Here is a 21,601-nt window from a genome sequence, read left to right on the forward strand (position 1 = left end):
TGATACCACTTTAAACAGCCATGCCTCCCCACCCCGCAAAGAATCCTGGGAACTGTAGTTTGTTTAGGGTGCTGACAATTGTTAGGAAAAACCCCCCCCCCATTCCCCTCACAGAACTGCAGTTCTTAGAATGGCTTAACAAACCAGTTCCCTGGGAAGAGTGGTTTAAAAAACAATCCCTTTCCCCAGGGAACTAGGGGAATTGTAGCCCTGTGAAGGAAAACAGGGGGTCTCCTAACAACAACTCTAAGCACCTTAAACAAGATGCTATTCCCAATATGCTTTGACTGAAAACTATGACTGTTTACAATGGTATCATAGTGCCTTAAATGTGTAGTGCAAATGAGGCCATCATTGAGCTGAGGTCCCACTGATGTCAAGCTAGTCATTACTAAAGCCACACTGATTTCTGTAAGAACAAAGCTCAGCGAACTTAGGCTACATGCACTTACCTAGGAGTAAGCCTCACTGAATTCAGTGGTGCTTTCTTTTGAGTAAACACGCATATGATTGCATGTGGTGGAGCTTAGTCCCTAGCAAGTTGGTTTTGTGGGTGAGGGAGTGTCAGGTTTTAGTGGAACATTGTTTCATTATTTTAAATGGTTCCAGCGTATTTTGTGATAAGGGTTTTGTTGTTTCTAAAGTGTTTAGAATTGTAGCCTTACTTGCAACCACTATATTCTGTTGATTTTAGGGAACTATATAGGTTAGGTGGGAATTTCTTTAAAAAAATATTTTGATCTCTGAATGGTAGGGAATGTGGCACAGTTTGAAAAAGAAGAAAAAGATAGGATTCTGCATGGGGGGGAGCAAGTATGTCTCTGTATGAAATATAAGTTGTAGGTGTGCATGTAGCAACCAGAGAGAGAGGAATATCTGTGAATAGCTCATGTGCCATCACAGAGATCACCCCCCCACCCACACACTTCAGTAGTATTGCCTTGTGGGCAAGAGCTGTGTGATGTCTCTGGGGGGTAAAGCACAACATTTATACACATGTGGGAAACACAGAGGTTGAGGACAGATTTTTAGATGGAGAGGATGGGACAAAAAGCGCAGAGGGACCCCCCCCCCCAAGAAACTACTGTGGTACCTTGGGTTACATACGCTTCAGGTTACAGACTCCGCTAACCTGGGTATCGTTTTCCAGTCGACCGGGTCCTGGGATGTCCACCAAAAATGTGCCAAAGAAAAAGCTGCTCAAAGCATCAAGATGCTGTCCCGCTTCTTCTATACGAAGGGGGGCAGATACATCCCAGCAGCCCTTGAAGTTTATCAAGCAAAACCACTGGCGCAGTTACTGTACGGGGCGCAAATCTGGACGGGGACCCATTGCTCCAGTCTTGAAACTGTCCAGTCCAAATTTCTAAGGCAAATACTCGGTGTCCCCCCCTGTGTGCCAAACGCAGCATTGCGACTCGAGGCCTGCCTTCCATCTGTGGAAACTCGGACCTGGCAGAGAACATTTAATTATTGGCTTCGTCTTAATCTGAATCCTCCTGGTCTACTGCCGCTAGTAATGCAAGACCCTCACGAAAGCAAGTGGTTTAAAACTGTGCATAAAAAACTCCTTACATGCGGTCTGCACTCACAGTCCCTACTATCAATGGGCCTCATCAAAGCAAAGAGTCTAATAGGCCAGCGCCTGAAAGACATCGAACGACAAAACAACCTGACTATCTTAAAGAAACTGTGCCCATGGTATACCTACTTTCCCCCTTCTCATTTTGACTCTCCAGCCTCATATTTGTCTAAACTAACCATCCCAAAATACAGACGTGCCTTTACATTGGCTAGATGGGATGTTCTTCCCTCTGCTGTACTCGAAGGTCGTTACCAAAAGACCCCATTTGAAAAACGACTCTGCCCATGTGGAGATGGTAACACGGAAACAGTGTCCCACGTCCTTTTTTCTTGCCCTCTTTACAAAGACCTAAGGAATGAGATTATTACTCCACTCATTCTCTCCAACCCCGGCCGTTCAACAGACATTACACTGCATTTTCTATTATCTGATACGAACAGTCAGATAACAGAGAAGGTCGCGAGGTACATCGAGAGAGCTGTGAAATTGAGGGCCACCATCTGAGTGACAGACCTGTTCACCCGACGGACCTCCTTTTGCCTGTTCTTTTCTTCCTTTTATCCCTATTCTCACTTTTAACTTTTGTACAGCTGTGGCCTGTTGGCTTTGCTAATAAAGTTTTGATTTGAAAAAAAAAAAAAAATAGTACCTCGGGTTAAGAACTTTGCTTCAGGATGAGAACAGAAATTGCTCGGTGGCGGCACAGCGGCAGCAGGAGGCCCCATTAGCTAAAGTGGTGCTTTAGGTTAAGAACAGTTTCAGGTTAAGAATGGACCTCCGGAACGAATTAAGTTCTTAACCCAAGGTACCACTGTACCGGGGGGGGGGGCAGAGGAGAAAGAGAGAGTCATCATTTACCTTACTCAAATTCCAAACAGCTTCACTAACTATTATTGTACAGGGCTTCAGCAGCTGCACCGACTCTCAGGCTGTACTGTACCTTTCAGATTTTAAAAGGTTACAACACTGTGCCAGAACAAAGGGGAAAGACAGGTGAGGCACAATGCTGTCATAGAGCGAAGTCATGCTGAAGCATCACAAAGATTTGAAGGTGCTTGGCATTTCACATAACCAGCTCACACTTGGTGTTAGATCTTCCTCACCTGGTGTGTCATTTGTCTCTGTTGGGGTGTTCTACAGCAGAGGTGGTTAACCTGCAGCCCTCCAGAAGCTATTTGATTCCAACGCCCATTAGCTCCAGCCAGCAGGGGCAACTGTACTCCAGCAATGTTTGGAAGGCAATACAAATATTTGACTGGTTACTTGACTAAGTATTGCCTGAGTTTGAACATACCTTTTTTCATAGTAACTTCATTTGCTGTATCAATCCAGCTCACCGGTAGAGAGCAGCAGATGTTCATTATTCTAGCCAGAACTATTTCCAAGAGCTGCGCTTGAAATGAACTGAAACTGACAGAAGCCATGTTCCTGTAGCTTCCCGTCTTGATTTTTTTTTTTAATGTTTCAGTGGTAAAAAAATGTGCTCGACACAGGGTAGTGTCTTAAAAGCTACTTGCCATTCTGGTTCTTCCCTCCCTCTTTTTAAAAACCTATCGTCAAACACTCCCAAAGTCTCACCTTTCTATACCCCATTTCCACCTACAGTATTCTTGACAGCTATACACTGTGTGAGTGAAGTATGTGTGTGAAAAAAAACAACTCTGAAAAATGCAGGCATTAAACACACATTGAAGAAAACAACAAACAAGAACAGAAATGCAGAATATTCAGGGGTGCAAAAATGTCCGTTTATTGAAAAGTTCCCCCACCACTCTTTCAAAATCGCCCCACCCCAAAGCAGCTTCTTTCCTGATAGAAAGGTCCATCATAGTTTCCTCCATGTAATTATTCCTGCAGAACAGCTTCATGGTGTGTCTAGTTAAGTGAGAGCATGCAAAGAGATGTTCTTAGTGCCAGGGATGGCTATTCCTGCTGCTGATATGCCTCCGGCCAGGTGTGAAAATGCTCAAGTACAAAGCAGTTTTGTATGTTTATAGATGATTTCTCTGCCAGCTACATCCAGTTGTTGTTGTTGATTCACCTGCCACAATATAGGCAGGAAGCATTGTGCTCAGGCCTGGAAGAATCAGGGAAGAATTTGTGTTTTCTCACCTTATAGTGTGAAGAAATTGAATAGGAACAGGGTCCTCCCCCCTCTCACAATGCTAAAACCGTGGGCAATTTGGGACTGACAATAGGCGGCATTTACCCACCTAGCTATAAACTATGGAATTCATTGCCACAATGTGTGGCTATGGCCACCAACTTGGGTGGTTCTAGAGTATTTCATGGAGGATAAGCTATCGATGGCCTCTAGTCACAAGAGCTGTATGCTCTTTCTGGGATCCAACATGTTCCTGGAATACCAGCTGTCAGGGAGCAACAGTAGGAGAAGGGAGTTCTTCTCATGTCCTGCCTGTGGGATTACCATAGACATCTGGTTGACCGCTGTGGAAAACAGGATCCTGGCAGGGCTGTTCTTCAGTTCCTCACGGTAACAATGGCCTCAGAATACTTGGATTTAGATCAGGAGTGACAGGTACCTGAGGAAGAAGTTGAAGAAGAGGAGGGAGGTGACCTAATGGAGCAGAGCCTGGTGCATGGGGCCCCCTGCCACTTCCAGACACATCTGGCTGTGCTGTAGAAGCAAGAGTCCTTGAGGCAGCTTCTTCCCTGCCAATGGAAGCGAGGGAGCTGTCAGAAACCATGGGGGCCTCTCTTCCATCAGAGGACATGGGCATTCTGGGGCGCAGCCTGATATGCTGCTGTTGTCTCCCAGGGAGAGGTTGCACATCAAAAGAAAAGAGGAGGTACATTCCCCACCTTCAGGCCAGGAGACAGATGGTTGTGAGTATTTCTGCATCTTCTGCTTAAAAGCTTGGCTAGTAGGCAGGGAAACTTATTGGAACAACTATGCAGCTCCTGTGCGGACCTTCCTGTTATTGATCATGGACTTCTGATCTTTGGCCCTTGTCCTAGACTGAACTTACACATGTTAACCCTTTGCCTTGTAAGAGCCCCTGATCTGTATTCAACTCTTTTCATGCCGCTGAGTCTGTAGTGTTAATCTGCTTTAATAAAGTACCTCACACTTACAAGAAGGTGCCCCTACTGTCATGTGTTAGGTGGGAACCAGAACACTAATTGTCCACACCTTCCATGTCCTAGGTATCACTTCCTCAGCAAGGGAACTTCGGAAGGTATTCAGCTAGTGTTTGCAGTTCTTGCCACCACTGCCGGGTCCTGTCTTATCCTTGTGATCCACTCCTAATGGGATCTGCCTCCCTTGCCGCTGCATAGGGAGGTGCTGACAGAGTCAATATGAGGAGGAGCCGTCAAACCAGGGAAATATCCACAGGGACCAGCAGCGATGGAACAGCAGAGGCTCAGATAACATGCTGGGTTGCAAAGACTCCTGCATGACTTCCAACAGTGCTCAAAAGAACCCTTCCCTCCCCAGCTTTCCACTGTGGCCTCTTGCCAACACTAGGCAGATTACACTTAATGCCAACCCCAGGGCCTACCAGGCCAAACAAGAGCATCACAGTCGCCTCCCTGGGTAGGAGCTGTCTTGCTTTCTGGATGCAGACCACACCTCCTTTCTAAGATGCCGCATTTCTTTACATGGGAAAGGTGCAATTAGCCGCCGTACATATCCAAGTGTGTCTGCTTTGCCTTGTTTAACAGAGGAGAGGCCTTAATTAAAGACCCCCTGATGTTAGAAAGCCACATTAATTATTCATCCGAAAACATTTACATAGAGTCCCCCGTTTCCCTTCTTCAATAAATTATCAGCTTCACGTCTCCATAATTTATCAAAACGACTAAAAATACATTGTCTCGGCCCCCGTCACCTCCCTCCTTGCTCCGGCGTTGTGTCTTCAACATGTGATGGGTTTGTTTTCTTAATGGAAAGGTTCCCTGCTGCTCACAGGGAGCGGGTGAAAGGGGAGAGGGGAGGGTGGAGGAAAGGAAGATGGAAGGCGCTTCCACTGAACCAGCTGACAAGGGTGGTGGCTCTTCTTCCTTGGCCCATCAATCTGGCACCAAGATGGCGCTCCACGGTGGTCACTGGCCATGCTGGGTGGCTTTGATGTAGAGGAAGAAGCAATAAAATGAGAAAGGGGGCAAATGAGAAGTCAAGTGTGTTTTGTGAAAGCCATAGTGCAGCCTTTGCCAGTCTGCTGCCCTCCAAATTTTCGTTTGGGTGGGTGGCGGTATTGTGCAAGAATGCCAAATCAGCTTAAAATGTAAAACCTCAATTAGAAACCTCAAAATAGCAACAGTCTGGAAAAAGGTTTGGCACAAGGAACACAAAGCAGAGCTTGAGGAGGAGTAGAGGTGGGAAAATCTTCCCGTTCAGGTTTCATCAATTTCTCATTTTTCCATTCTTAAATTTAGTTCTCCAAATTACAACATAATTTTGTGATTTTTTTTTAAGCTGCCATGAAAATTAACCATCATTTTTAGTGCAAATGTCTCGAAATATACAGTGGTACCTCTGGTTACGAACTTAATTCATTCTGGAGGTCCGTTCTTAACCTGAAACCGTTTTTAACCTGAGGTACCACTTTAGCTAATGGGGCCTCCCGCTGCCGCCATGCCACCAGTGCACACTTTCTGTTCTCATCCTGGGGCAAAGTTCTTAACCCGAAGTACTACTTCCGGGTTAGCAGAGTCTGTAACCCAAAGTGTTTGTAACCCAAGGTACCTCTGTATATATGTACACATTTTTTTGCAGAGCAATCTTCCCTGACGTAATGCATCTTTGTATACACTATTTTCACTAATGTGTGCATTTATATGCACACTTTAACGCAGCACAGTCATACCTTGGTTGCCAAACATCTTAGTACTCAGATGTTTTGGCTCCTGAACACCACAAACCCAGAAGTAAGTATTCTGGTTTGCGAACGTTTTTTGGAAGCCGAATAGCCGTTTTGATTGTCAGCATTGTTTCCAGGGCCAATCAGCCAATCAGAAGCCACGCCTTGGTTTCCAAATGTTTTGGAAGTCGAATGGACTTCTGGAATGGATTCCGTTTGACAACCAAGCTACAGCTGTATGTGCATTTTGGCTAGCAAACTGCATTGCAAAATTCAGAAAACTGAATTTCAAGAGAGGACTGTGTTTCAGTCCTTGCATTGTTTTAGAAAGTGAGAAGGTGCGCTGAATTTAATTTATCTCCCATGCCTAGATAAGAGCTCTGGGAGTTTCATCTTAAGAAAGCATGGAAAAAATGGTTTCTGGGACTCATTGCCACAGGATGCAGCTGAGGCCAAAAATTTACTGTTATTTAAGGACATGTATGAGACCTCTCTATGAATAATGACAACTAGAGTTTAATGCTACCAAATGTTGAAAAGGATATAAAAACAGATGCTTCAGGACTAAATCCAATCTCTAACTACTAGAGATTAAGATCTGACTCCTTGTAAGAGCAATTTATTCCCCATCTGCTGGCTGTAGGGAGCTTGCAGGAGATCTTCTAAAGCATCTGGTACTGGTCACTCTCAGACATAACCGTGGCCTGAACAGACATAGTTTCTGGGGAATTCATCATTAAGTTCCTAAAATAACCCCAGGTTGAAAGGTTATAAGCTTTTATAATGTATCCAGAAGATTGCAGGAGCAATGGGAAGAAAGCAGAATAGATGCATAGGTACATTTTTTTAATCGATTGTGAAACTTCTTACTGTACAGCTTTTCCTTTATGAGTTTGTCTGCTATGCAATTGATTTCTATCCCTCCCTTATAGAAGCAGATGATTGGAGTGGGGTGGGGAAATAAAACACAACATGGGAAGTTGCTTACATGGGATGACCACTGTGATAAATATAATTTAGAACTGGACGAGATGGTGTCTTGGTCGTATCCAGAAGGGCTGTTGTGCTGTTTTAGCAGCTCCACACACTGCTGATTGGATTCAGGGCAGAACTTTTATATTAATCTTTCTTTCTGTTTCATTTAAACTTATATAATTAGAGGAGGTTGATGTCAATTAGAGGAGGTTTATTTTTACAGTAATAGGACCAGAGTTATGGAAACCTGAGGACCATTGTGCCTCTGCAGGCGGGTATTTGTTTACCTGTTCAGACAGCCAATTTTTAAAAATTGCTTTTGAGATACAAATTTTCCAAGCTTACACAAAACAACAGGTTGGTTTTATTTATTTATTTTTAAAAGACATGTTTATTGTACCTGGTCCCATCAGTAGCCCAGAGGAGAGTGTCTGACCCATGGAAGTAGTGGGTGTGGTGACAGACGCCACTCAGCAAAATGTCACCACGCTTCTAAAAACAAATACCTGCCCTTGCCATGTGCTTCAGTATGTCCACAACTGGGTAACATAATTTTCTACTGGGTTTTATTCCCCCTTATCACATGTCTGAGGGAGGCAAAAACTCCAGATGGGCCCAGTTTGTCTGCAGGAAAATTCCTTCCCGGCTCCAAATACCACTGTTAAGCAGGGGGCACAAGGAAGCAAAGCAGAATTAGTATACAAGTAAATCCACAGAATACAGGGAGGCTGTGTGGGCTGCCCTTCAGCTGACTGCATTGCTGTGGTCAGGCACAGTCAGTGTTTATTTCCAAGCGGTGGACCAGAGTGGAGGCTTCTCCATCCTGGCCTCCCACCAGGCTCCACCCCTCAAGCTTCTGGATGGTAGCTGTGGATCAGGTAAATCCAAATTCAAGCAGGGGAGTACAGGCCACTACTTGGATCAGGAGAAAGTTGTGGGCATCACGTGAAGAACACACACACATGGGATGCCTTAAATCCACTTTAAAATGCCGTGCATACAGTTGTACCTTGGTTGACGAATACCTTGCAACTGGAACGTTTTGGCTCCCGGACGCCACAAACCTGGAAGGGAATGTTCCGGTTTGTGAATATTCTTTCAAACCTGAACATCCAACATGGCTTCCACAATTTCCTGCAGCCAATCGGAAGCTGCGCCTTGGTTTCCAAACATTTTGGAAGTTGAACAGACTTCCGGAACAGATTCTGTTTGACGTCTGAGGTACAACTGTATGTTAGTATTTAGGTATATGGTTGTGGGGATTGAAATGTCACCAGGTCACAAAATAGGGGTGTTTGTTTCCATTTTAGGGGGTGTGATTTGACCTCATAATATGGTTTTAAGTGACGGGGTTATGGTGGGGCTTCTTATCTTTCACCTCCCCCACCCCAAGAGTTTTGAATGCCATGTGCAGATTTTATGCAAATCTATGCACTTTTTGATGTATTTTTGGGGTGATGCATTTCTTTCTTTGGTGATGCATAAGTCGCTAGCCAAGGAGTTGGACCTAGGGGTGAGGGAGACCTGGATTTAAATCCTCTTCTCATCCATGAGGTTTTCTAGGTGGTCTTCAGTGAATCACAACTTCAGAGGGATGTTTTCAAGATAAAACAGAATAACACCCATGTTTGCCACATGGAGGACCATGAATGATGTGGAATAAATCTGCCATTCCACTCCCATCTTCCCAAAATGGACCAAACATTTTCCTAAAGCTGAAGTCTGTTTCCTCAGCTCTTAAGAGTTGTCTGTGTTCTTATTATGACAGGTAATGTATGGAAACGATTAAAAGTTAGTTGTGAAATCAATATTTTGAAAATAGGTTTGACGCTTGCTCCTCAACATCATTTGTGGGGAGTGACACCACCATTAGTATGAGGCACAGAAGTCTTGTTATTAGAAACTGACACTCCAGTTAATTCATCTGTGCTCTAGCTGACAAGGTGGACAAGTTAGCCCAGGGCTCTTCAGACGTTGCCATAATCTGCATAATAAACCTCTCAAAGTAAAGAAATCCTCTGAAGTGGACATACGTAATCACAGGTAGCTTGACTGGCTGAATGCCCTCTTATCCCAAGTCCGGAGGCAGGCAGGTGAAAGAGCAATGGAAGAAGCTGTATCATAGAACCGCACAGTGTGCTTTTTATGAAATTTCAGGGAGAGGCTGCTGGGAAGCTACAAAGTGTTGGGAATTTCATTCCTCCGTGCTGCAGATGTGTGGGATTGTTACATGTCACATGTCTGTGTTTGCATTCCAGCAGTGATTGTGGGAGTCTTGTGAACGGAAGTTCCGTTCTGTGTTGCTTTTGCAGTTCTTGTCTCCCCCCGGCAGAAAGAAGTAGAGGAGCTATGTTTTCTTTGTTCTGTTCTGTTTGATTTTATACACAATAAATTAGGCTTAGATGTCACACCTCAAGGCTCAGCTTCTGTTTGGACTGCTAGTGTTGTGTTCTTGGATATGGATCACATCAGTGCGACGGGACACAGGAGTGATGAATCATCCTGGGTGGAGCTGCATTGGCTGAGAGGCATTGGCCTTGGCGTTTCCCAACACAAAGCTCATGAAAGCTTCTCTCAGCAAGTCAACATATCAGTAATTATTTTCTTAAAAAAAAAAAAAAAAGATCAGGGAATCAACATATTCATGGCTAAAAAACCTGGTTTGTTTACTTCAAGGATGGAAAATGGCTGTATTCCTTGAGCTCTCACAGGTCTTTGGTTTCATTCACACTGCAATTTATTCCATTTTCTCAACATTTCCCTAACTTTTAATTTCTGCATTATATGTGAGAGCAAATGTTTAACTACAAAGCTGAAGACTGGCATATCTGTCTGTTTGTCTTACTGCAAATGGGACCTACATTAACACGTTGGAGTGGAGTGTTCCTGCTTAGTGTTCCTGCCAATTAGGCAAATCTTCTTTCAGGGAAACTGTGTGTCATTTCCTCTCCATGCTGACTTTCTAACTCACCCTCCCTCCTGCAACAGCCAGTCAGCTTTCCTTGACCACTGAGCATGCTCAGTTTTCATTTAGCTGTTTCAGATCCACCCCCTCCACATTTTTTGTACTTCTGCAAATCTTGGGGTTTTCCTCCATATGTTTGCATGCCAATGTTTTGGCCAAGTGAGGTTCTACACCTCCGGGAACGGGTTTGATATCTGTATGCAGGATATACTTTGAGGCGCCGTGATTCTGGAAAGAGAATATAGGACTTAGCTGCCTCTGGCAGGCCACAATTCAAATCCAATCAGCAAAGTCATTTAATCTTCCATCTTTGAGATAGCAATGACATTGACCTCACTTGCAGAGCTGTGAGGCTGAATGAGGCTGTGATTATGAAACACATTAAAAATGCCAGAGCAACCACAAACAACTTTAAAACACCTGACTCTCAGAATGTTTTCCCCCCCAAAGGGGTCTAGTTGATTTCCCCCACATATCGCTTTCTGCAATGAACAATATTTTGGAAATTATGTGAAATTTCAATAGCTGGCTCACCCAAAGTAGCCATTTTGGACTTCCAAGAGGTACTTTGGCAATCTCTACACAGATTGCATGATAAACACTAAAACTCCAGCTGTTTTACTTCATTGCCAGAACTCTGCTGTTGATGTGGATGCTATGTGTACATGAAGCAATCAAACGTGATTTCTTTCCTGGGGAATTATTTCACCACTCATCCCCACTGCTGCCACTTCTCCAGCCCTTTCCCCTCCATGATCTAAGAAAGACTCCCCAGCTTTGGGGTTAGCAGCAGATCACAGCAGATGTATGTTCTTTAGGATTCGACCGCCATTTTGTTTAATTAGTCTTGACATACTGCTGTTGCTGCTATGGGAGAAATGTCAAGAGAAATTAAACCAACTGGTATCACAAAGACTAAGGGGAGGGGGGAGAGAAGCAAATTCAGTGTTTCACTTTCTGCAGTGAAGTTTGTGCCACTAACTCTCGCTGCTGATGGCTTTCAAGGAGAGAAAAGAAGTTGGAAGAGACCTAAATTGATGTGAAGATAAGACTGGATTGTTGTGAACCAGGTTCTTCTAGACCTGACTAATAGATGCAAATGCAGGACAATGTTGTAAGGTTTCAAAGCTTAGTGTGTTTTCAGAACTAACACATTACAATCTAAGGTGGACTCATAGGGTGAGTTTAGTGTGTGAGGATTTCAAGTACACCTAGATTGTTTGAACTGAACATATGGAGTTTTGTATTGGGATCCATACTTTCAAACTAAGTCATAAAGGATCCAGAGTTAGGGGATAGTGAAATGGCCAAATTTGTGGATTATTGAGGATGTGAAAAACCAAAGACAGCCAACTGCTTCAATAGAATCTCTCTCAACTGGTTGCATGGACAACAAAATGACAAACGGAGTTCAGTATAAGTGCAAAGTGGCACACATCAGGGCAATAAAACCTTACTAATATGCATGCTGGAAAGACATTCTGGGGTCCTGGTGGATATCTCACTGAAAACTCAGTGTGCGGCAGCTGTGGAAAAATCAAATTCCATCCTAGGGATTATTAGGAAAGGAGATGAAAATAAAACTGCCAGCATCATAATATCCTTATGTGGATCTGTGTTGCTACTGAATTTGAATGACTTTGGTCACTCCATCTCAAAAAGGATACTGCAGAGCTGGAGAAGGTACAAAATTATCAGGATGTGCAGCTCTTTCTGTACAAGGGAAAGCTAAAATCTTGCCCCATTTTAGTTTGGAGAGAAAGTGGCTAAGGGGGGGCATGGCTCAAGTGTTTAAAATGATGCATGGTGTGAATAGCTTTTCCACTCACACAGTTGTAAGAAATAGATCTTTTTGTGTGTGATCACCTACATTTTGTAACTCCTTGCCTATTGGCATCAGGCAGATGCCTCTGCTGTCCTTTTTTCAGTGCCTGCCTTAAACATTTTGTTTAGGCAAGACTACCCAGGTATGCAGATATTGATATGTTTTCATCTCTTTTACTGTTAAATTTAATTATTTTGAAATGTTTTAAATTGTTGTTAACTGAAATGAGGAACGGCTAAGGGAGCTGGGCATGTTTAGCCTGGAGAAGAGGAGGTTAAGGGGTGATATGATAGCCATGTTAAAATAAATAAAAGGATGTCACATAGAGGAGGGAGAAAGGTTGTTTTCTGCTGCTCCAGAGAAGCGGACACGGAGCAATGGATCCAAACTACAAGAAAGAAGATTTCACCTCAACATGAGGAAGAACTTCCTGACAGTAAGAGCTGTTCGACAGTGGAATTTGCTGCCAAGGAGTGTGGTGGAGTCTCCTTCTTTGGAGGTCTTTAAGCAGAGGCTTGACAACCATATGTCAGGAGTGCTCTGATGGTGTTTCCTGCTTGGCAGGGGGTTGGACTCGATGGCCCTTGGGGTCTCTTCCAACTCTATGATTCTATGAAATGAAACTGACTTCAGGATAGACAGAAGAAAATATTTCTCCCCTACAACTCATGGTTACCTTATGGAATCAGATCCTCAGTGTGTAGTAATGACTGCTAGTGTTGATGGCTATGAAAAGGGATTAGACACATTCATGGGGGATGGCTGTATCAAGGACTACTAGCAGTATACCACTGAAGACCAGTTCTTTGGGAAGAACAGTGGGGAAAGGGGATGCTGTATTCAAGCTCTGTTGGTTCCTAGAGGCAGCAGGTTCGCCATTGTAATATGAAGGATGCTGGACTTGATGGACCACTGGTCTGATCTAGCAGGGCTTTTATATTCTTAAGCAGGGCATCAGTAGATCCTTTCGGCAAGGAAGCTCTTTGTTTCAAGGACGCCAGTGCCACAGAACATAAGGAGAACATACAAGAACTGTATAAGATGCATCAATATTGTTCTTACAGTTAATTTTGAAAACAGCCTTGAATTTTTGCCTTAGCGTATGCCTAATTACTACACATATGGCTTGAACGCCACTGCGGGAGAATTTCTTTCAAATCTGCCATGCAGATAAATGTGCTCATTTCCCGGTAACATCAGGTATTTCAGTTTCAAATTGTTGTCTCATAATATTTCGCTGCTGCTGCTCAGTGCAGAAGCAGATATGCTGAATCAGTCAAGGCTTGGATGTTGGAAATGGGCAGAATATTCTTACAATGTTATTTCGATTTAATTGTGTGATATAAGGGCTATTCATTTTTTTTGTTGGCAGAAGAAGCCCAGCATACTCTGATCAAGTGCAATAAGAGAGAAATAGGTGAAGCAGAATGATTCAGGATACTTTCCTCCATTCCCTGAGTTCAAATGCACCATCCATCCTTCCTACCCATCAGTTAAGGGCTTCCACAAAGGCTATTGTGTTTGCACCTAGAGCTCTGTGTTTTCCTATATCCCTGTGATTCTCTAGGTATGTGGGCTTCGCAAGAAGAGAGGCTGTTCAAAATGTTGCCTGCAGACCATTGAAGAACTCTGGAATTTTATCTACTTATTTATCTACTTATTCAAGTGCAACATTGAGGGATTTTTTTATTTTATTTTTTAAAGAAAAGGTTTCATTCAGGATGTTTTTTAAAAAATCTTTCATTGCTCTGCTTTAAGAAAACAAACAACAAACAAAACCCAGAGCTTTTCAGAACTCTATAGGAAAAATTCTAGATGGCATCACATTATGATGCCTTTGGGAACTTGTATACGAAACAAAAATACGTACCACTTGGCCACCTCTTAATTATTTTAAGGTAAGAAAGAGACAACACCCTTCTCCTTTTCCACACCAAAAACAGGAAACTAATAAGGATTTTGGAGTTGGCTAGCTTCATAAAGGTCTTGCCCTATTATGGTTTATGGAGGAAAATGAATCCCTTTTACTTCCTCCACAAAAATACATGGACCTGTTCTACAATATGGCATATGGCATTCATTCTGGAGGGAGTATTGCACCTGAAAATATCATCTGCTTTGGCTAAAAGTGGGGGAAGTCATAGTCATTTTAGATTGACCATTGTAGCAGAACACAAGTAGTTTGGAACCTAAATTACAGAGCAAAGCAGAGAAAGCACAGAACAATGCAAAAACAGAACATTTTCTCCTTTTTTAGGTGAATCTTGGGGGAGTGCATGCCTCTAAGATTTACATTCCACCTAACTAAAAGAAATGAAGGTTAAAGATTTGGATGCATTTTGATACTGTGGCTCAAGGAACAAAGATAAATTCAAGGTCCAAAAAGGCTTGAGACTCATTGGCAGCAAATCTTTGCAACGGCGATGGTAAACTGTCACTCTCTGAGATGCTTCCCATCTCTGGCTTAGCAAAGAGGCACATGAAGAGGGACCCATTTGAGCCCAATATACTCTAAAGCCAGAACAGTCAGGTATGAGTAATAATAATGGGCTGGTAGATACAGGAGTTTTAGAGGAGTATTCCATTAAATCATTGTGCTAGTGGAAGGTAGCACAATTCCAATTAGTGCAACATGCTTTTCCTCCCTCTTCTCCTCCACATGCCCCCTACATCCTCCTCATATCTGTTCTAGAGGGTCAGAAGAACACCCAGAACAGTGTGCAGGGAGAGTAGAGAGAAGATTGGAACCATCTCCTTAGTGCTACATGAAATGCAACCATAGAATTTGGCATGAGGAGGGTTGGGAATTTTAATATTGTAGTTTAGCCCTCAGGCAAGCCCTATCTTTTCAGATTCAGTTTCTTCCTTAAAGAAATGTGAACTGAGTGTTAACAAAAGCTACACACTCAAGGATCACTTCATGAAAATTAATAATTTACACTTCACATGCATTCAGGATCCTGAATGAGTATACATCCAATCTAGATGGCTAAAAAGCAGAAAGTACCAGTGTGGCGTAATGGTTAGAATGTTGGACTATGACCTGGGAGACCAGGGTTTGAATCCCCACCCAGCCATGAAGCTCACTGGGCGACTTTGGGCCAGTCACCATCTAATAGCCTAACTTGCCTTGCAAGGTTGTTGTGAGGATGAAATGGGGGATAACCATGTACACCACCTTGAGCTCCTTGGAAGGCAAAGGTGGTGGTGTAGAAATGTAATAAATAGATAAAAGATCAGAACTCTTCCCTCATGCATGTATTCACAATGCAGATGGGTGTGCAGAGGGATATGGAGAGGTATCTGTCAGTTTGCATTTCTTAGTGCAGAAAGTATTGATCTGATGTGTAGAGATCTTTCCTATTCTAAATTAATTCAAGAGGGTTCTGGAAGCTTCTAGAAGCTTCTCTGTGTGAAAGAAACAAGCAGAAGGTTCATGATGTTTGGGTTACTCCTTCAGAGAAGCTGAGTACAGCTGGTTTAAACTGGTTCTCTTATCTCTTTCTGTCAAGGTCATGCTGACTATAAAAGCAGGGCCAGAAGGAGTCTGGATTTCACTTTCTCTATGTCTTTTCCTTCTGGTGTGGTGTTCGGTATATAAAGGTAAAGGTAAAGGTACCCCTGCCCGTACGGGCCAGTCGTGTCCGACTCTAGGGTTGTGCACTCATCTCACTTAAGAGGCCGGGAGCCAGCGCTGTCCGGAGACACTTCTGGGTCACGTGCCCAGCGTGACAAAGCTGCTCTGACGAGCCAGCACCAGCGCAGCACACGGAAATGCCATTTACCTTCCCGCCATAAAGCGGCACCTATTTATCTACTTGCACTTAGGGGTGCTTTCGAACTGCTAGGTGGGCAGGAGCAGGGACCGAGCAACAGGAGCTTACCCCGCTGCGGGGATTCGAACCGCCGACCATACGATCGGCAAGTCCTAGGCACTGAGGTTTTACCCACAGCGCCACCCGCGTCCCGTTCTGTATATATTGTTAAGGTTTAGACTTATTGTAAGTTATTGTAAGTTTAAGTTAAGTTGGCTGCAACTGGATTTCTTATGGACAGTGCCAACCCTGAATACATTGGATTTGTGACCATTATGCTCATTTGCCTTCAGCAGCAGTAAAGCATACAATTGCCTCTGGTCTATTTTTTGGAGAATCCTGCAACGTGTTCAAGTTGTTACTCTGCTAACTATACGTTGGAGTTCTGCTCTGGATCAATATTGAGTAGAATTCCATGACAGTATCCAGTGCTTTTTTTCTGGGGCTGCTCCAGGGTATGCAGTACCAGCTACTCCCCCCCCCCCATGTGAAAAATGTGGCACTTACTGAAACAACTTCATTCTGAGTACTGCCACCTTTTTTCCTTAAAAAAAGCACTGGGTGTATCCATCTTTATCATTGTGAGTCTAGGACTTGAGAGCAAACGTGATTCCATATGAATTTCTTTGTAACAATAATATTAAATAGTGATCTTGTGTATACCTAAATGGTGGAGTATTTAAAGGAACAGAAATCTGAATCTGCATGCAAGAGTGCACAAGGCCAGACAGCTGCTTGTCAGATTGTAGCACAAGCAAGGCTATGTTATGGGTCTTAAGTGTTTGTGACATAGGGGTCAGATGCTAACGCTGTCTGCTGGGATGCAGTGTCGTGCTGCTGACTCACCCTGGAAATCAGATTAAATAGATGCTATTAGTTCCCATGCAGGAAAGTCAAAGCTATTCAACGTCAGAGGGAGGCTGCAGGTAATAATCCTAGTCGAGCTGCTGCCATAAGGCCAGCAGAAGTGGACAGGAGGGGTGGGCGGGCTTGGTGACCCCTTTTCAAATTCCTGTTTGGCTGGGAAGCTCTCTCGGCATCTTTGCACAATGCAGTAGCTGCAAGTCTAGCCACCTTGCCTCATGTTGCGAGAACAGATGAGTCAGTCATAGTAAGGCTTTTTGTATACCGAAGACTGCTATAGAATGAAATGGCAATGAATGATGATGTGAGTTTTCTAGAATCATGGAATCAATGTTGACGGGGGTCTTGTAAGTCAGCTAGTCCCAGCCACTGCCCAATGCAAGCAATCTGGAGGTCAGATCATCCCCACCAGAGGGTAGGCAAGCCTCTGGTTGAAGGCCACGGGCTCTCACCATCCCATAAGGGAATCTGTTTTATTCTTGTGAATCTGCTTTGTTTTCAGGTTTAGTAAACACACACACACACACACACACACACACACTATTGTTGTAGGCTGTTTTGGATGGACTGTATATAATAAGTGGCATGTAATCTATTCATTTTTTGAAAAAAAGAGTGTCTCTAAAAGTTCAACCATAATCTACTCTTTAGTAAACTTAACCTCATAGTATTTCCCTTCTTCTGTTTTTAAGCTTTGGCATAGTTTTACGAGCTGCAAAGGCATTTCTGGGAAAACAATTATTTTCCATTTAATTAATTATTTCTACAATTTATGTAGCACTGAATTACAATTATCTCTAAGCTTAAGAAATGCAATAGAGATGAAATCAGTTAAAAATTAACTAGAAAATTAGAAATGATTTTAAATGCCTGTGGGGCGGGGGGGGGGAGTTTTCACTAGGGGCCAGCAATTCAACTGGGTGGGGACTTGCCTGACCTCTGCTGAAAGGAGCTCTTCTTGTGATGAACCAGGTATAGAAAGTTAAGAAGATTGACCAGGGATCAGGTTCTGTGAAGGAAATGGATGGGAGCTGCACTGATGATGCATGAAAATGGCTCATTGATAATTTTAGTGGCTGGTAACGTTAGAACAGCAGGTTTTAATAAGTTTAATCAGCAGGTCAGTCACTGAAAGCCCGGGTTGATTAATCATTGCAGACCATTTTAATCAATGCCAACAAATTAAATGGATGGGGCTGCGAGCTAAGGTTGTATTTTTGATTTTTTTTAAGGCAGTCTAGATTCTGGTGTGCTCATCATAGTCTGCTAAGGCAAAGATAACATTAAAGAGGACACTGTGCAGTAACTTTTAAAATAAATCAATAAATTGTAAGTTGTCTCACATTTCCTTTTAAGAACACCCCCAGAGATGAGAAAGTAATCAGTGATGGGAAAGAATCTAAAATGCATGGATTGGGGTTGAGCTTGCATTTCATGGCTCTGGTCCTAGTTCTATTTGAAATCAGACACAGATATCTATGAAGCTGGGTGGAGGTGGTCCTTAATGGATATTTTTGGCCTGTGTTTCTCCACTCTTTGCCATCCGTCCCCACTTTCAACATGCCAGAAGCAAGGCATGGCAGCAGAATACATCATCCCAGGGAGGCAACAGCTCAGGTGAGAGGGTTAGAGATAACACAGGGAGCCACAGCTAATTTGAAGTGGGGAAGGTTCAGCACCATGGACAGTTCTGCAAGGACTGATCCAGTTTCTTGGTATACATTCAGGACCATGGATAACAATCATATGACCAAGGTAGGATACACATTATCCCAGCACTAGTCTACAGTAACTGCCAGGGTTTTTGTTAGGCTGACCAGGAGAGTCCATCCCACTTTCAAATGCTGTATGTGGTTGTCTTAAAGAACCTGCATTTTTCTCTGCAGTTGCTGGCTCCTTCTTGGAGGTGAAGACAGTAGTATGGATGAGCTGGTTGGGAAATGCTCCCTCAGCGTCCTTCAGCACTCTAGAGGAGTCTGAGGACAGTGGTGCATCCTCATATTTTGTACATAGGGTGCAGAATCCAGGTGGTGTGCTCGACTTGGGAATTATCATGGAGCAAGTCTGACTCCTTTGTGCTGCTGCTCCTGGAGAGTTCAGTCACTGGACGTTCTTGTTCAGGGGCTGCAGGTGGTTATAGTAGTGGTGGGGCCTGAAGATCTGACTGCACCCAGGGACACTGGGGCTTATGAGAACTGCATATCCCTTAGTTCCCAATGATGGAATGGAATCTTACAGTGTTGAAAGCCCTCCTTGCCACCAAGGCAAGGCCTGGGGAAGGCCTGGGAACATCACAGAGGATGCTAGAAGTTGCTGCCACAGGCATTATGTGATATATGTATGTTAGTGAGCAGAACTGAGTGAAGTATTATGAGTCACGGGAGTGTGGAGTGTGTGTGTGAACTTAAAAGGGACTAGTTTATTTCTGCTTGCTATTTTGTTGATATTGTTTACAGATTATGAATTGATTTGTTAATAATTTAATATGACTTTTGCTTTAATTGTGATTTTTAGCTTTTTTCTTTACTTTCTTCTTTGTTAACCATGTTTCATAGATTGTATTGTTTCACCAATGATTTTTTCTATGATTTATGCTATGTTTGTGATGTTCTATTATGTTCTATCATATTATTGCTATTTATTGCTTGTAAGATGCTTTGGGATTCACTCGAATGAAAAGCGGCATAAAAATATTGTCAATCAAACAGAACCAGTCATGCTCCTGGTTAGATCACTGGGAATTCAGAATGGGGCCCAATTTTCAATTGAGTTTATTTTGGGCAGGGGTGCAGAACTTTGGCTGGGGGCTAAATGTAGCCCCCCAGGCTTCTCTATCTGCCTCTCAAAACTCTCTCCCCTTTGCTATTTGTGTGCTTTTTAATCAATGGAAAAGTGAGAAACGCGCGCGCACACACACACAGACACACGTAAAATATCCCATTGGGCTCCTTTGGCTTTCTCTGACCCATCATGTACATGCTTCTCCATCCTGTCACAAAAAACCCCACCATTTCAAACACTTGCTGAAATAATATTGATTTATTGAGTTAACTTAAGTGAGCATTACCTGCTCATTTCTGGGTTTTAACTTATTTACAGTGTTACTTGCTTGGGGATTCTTAATGAGTAGGATGATAATAGGTTTCGGCAATTATGAGGCCTCTTGGTATCTGTGTTTATGGGTAGGTGGAAACAGCAATTGGAGACAAACATTTCAAAGCTCAAAAAGCTGCTCTCTTGCTTCCTTTTCACCGAGCATATTGCTGGTAGTCATCATCTTCCGCCACAGAAATAAGCATGTGTATGAACATGGAGCAGTGGTGGGGGACCTCTGGTTCACAGACTTAAATACCCCACAGGCTCAAGTAGGCCCAACCAGGCCCTAATTTGGCCCACCAGGCCATTTCCCCCCAGCTATGCCCACTTGCCTCACATATATAATGGGGAGGTGTGTGGCTATAAAGGAATGATGGGAAGCCTTGAAGCATGCTCCTAATTGTTCCTTGCACTCAGATCAAATTCACTCTGAAGTTTTTCAATTGCACTTGAAGTCACCGCAGGTAACCTGATGGGAAGTGGCTGCAAACCTGATTTCAGCAGTGATCTTTCTTTTGAAGCCCAGGTTGAACTCAAGCTATGCTGCAAAGGGGAAAGTAGTGAACGGATATTATAGTGGCAACTAGTGATTGACAGGTGGACCTACCTGTCAAAGTGGCTTGAGGTGCATGGGGAAGCTTGGGATCCTGGTTTTCTGTGAACCAGGAAGTAAAGGAGGACTCCACCCCTGGCATACTTTTCAGGATTGCTCATCCATTGTGATGCCCACCACCAAAGGAATGTGATGACCCAAGCAAGATGGAGACCAATAGGCTCAGAGTTCTGGAGTAGACTGGAAGCAAAAGGAAAGCAAAATCAGGACATTGGACAAAGGTGGAGGTTCAGGACCATGGATAGCAGCCTGCAACTGAGGAAGGAAAGTTGTCTCAGCAGGGTCTTGAAGCAGCTGGTGGAGGTTTGTAGTCTGGGCTAGGAAGTCAAAATGGCTCATTCCCCACCACAGCCAGTTAAACAGGAAGTGCCATTTCTTGCAACTGTTGTCTTTCAAGTTGCAGCGGGGTTTCAAGTTGTAGGGGCTCCTTTGGGGAAAACTCCTCAGATCTTTTGTCATCCTCTGAGGACTCTGCCATACTATCATCGGAGACCAAGGGAATATGTTTTTCAGGGGATGAGATACAGGCTCCAGTACTGTTGTAGGAAGCCTCTGAATCTGAGGATTCCTCATCCCCACGAGAGTTACTTTTTCTAGTAAACAGTTTGTTTTAAAGGGCTTTGGGACTCACTGCTGAACTTTTTCCCTGGTACCATAATATTTCAGGAGCAGCCCTTAAACTATATTTGGAGACCATGTTAACCTTATTTAGAAGAAGTGTTCGTACATCAAACCAATGCATGAGCAAGGAGCATTGCTGCACTGACTGCTCCCACCTTAGCATTGCACATGCCAACTTGTGCCATCCCCTGATGCCTACACACTCTTGTGCCTACTGCACCCAAGGAAGCTGCCATGGTGAGTGACTTTTGTCAGGACAAGTGGCTTTGGCATTCAGTAACACATTGCACTGGCGTCAGTGAGAGGGTGGGGTTGAGGTGTGAGTTGCTGAAGCCCTCCCTACAAACCTCCTGGTCTCTTCATTCATTGAGCTGAAATGGGTTTCTAATTGTAGTTATTCCATTTGGGTGTAGTTT

The 21,601-nt window shown here is 43.6% G+C and overlaps 1 long non-coding RNA gene across 1 annotated transcript; it reads right to left on the reverse strand.

The window, feature by feature from the left end:
- Positions 1-3,724: 3,724 nt before the first annotated feature.
- On the reverse strand, positions 3,725-20,665 carry LOC309531860. Its single transcript, XR_014219487.1, has 3 exons — positions 20,559-20,665; positions 4,409-4,565; positions 3,725-4,128 (listed from the first exon to the last, which is right to left on the reverse strand). It is a non-coding gene; the product is annotated as an uncharacterized lncRNA (long non-coding RNA).
- Between the last annotated feature and the right edge of the window lie 936 nt (positions 20,666-21,601).

Source organism: Podarcis vaucheri (assembly GCF_965113315.1).
Source record: "Podarcis vaucheri genome assembly, chromosome: 4".
In the NCBI taxonomy this organism is placed as follows: Eukaryota; Metazoa; Chordata; class Lepidosauria; order Squamata; family Lacertidae; genus Podarcis; species Podarcis vaucheri.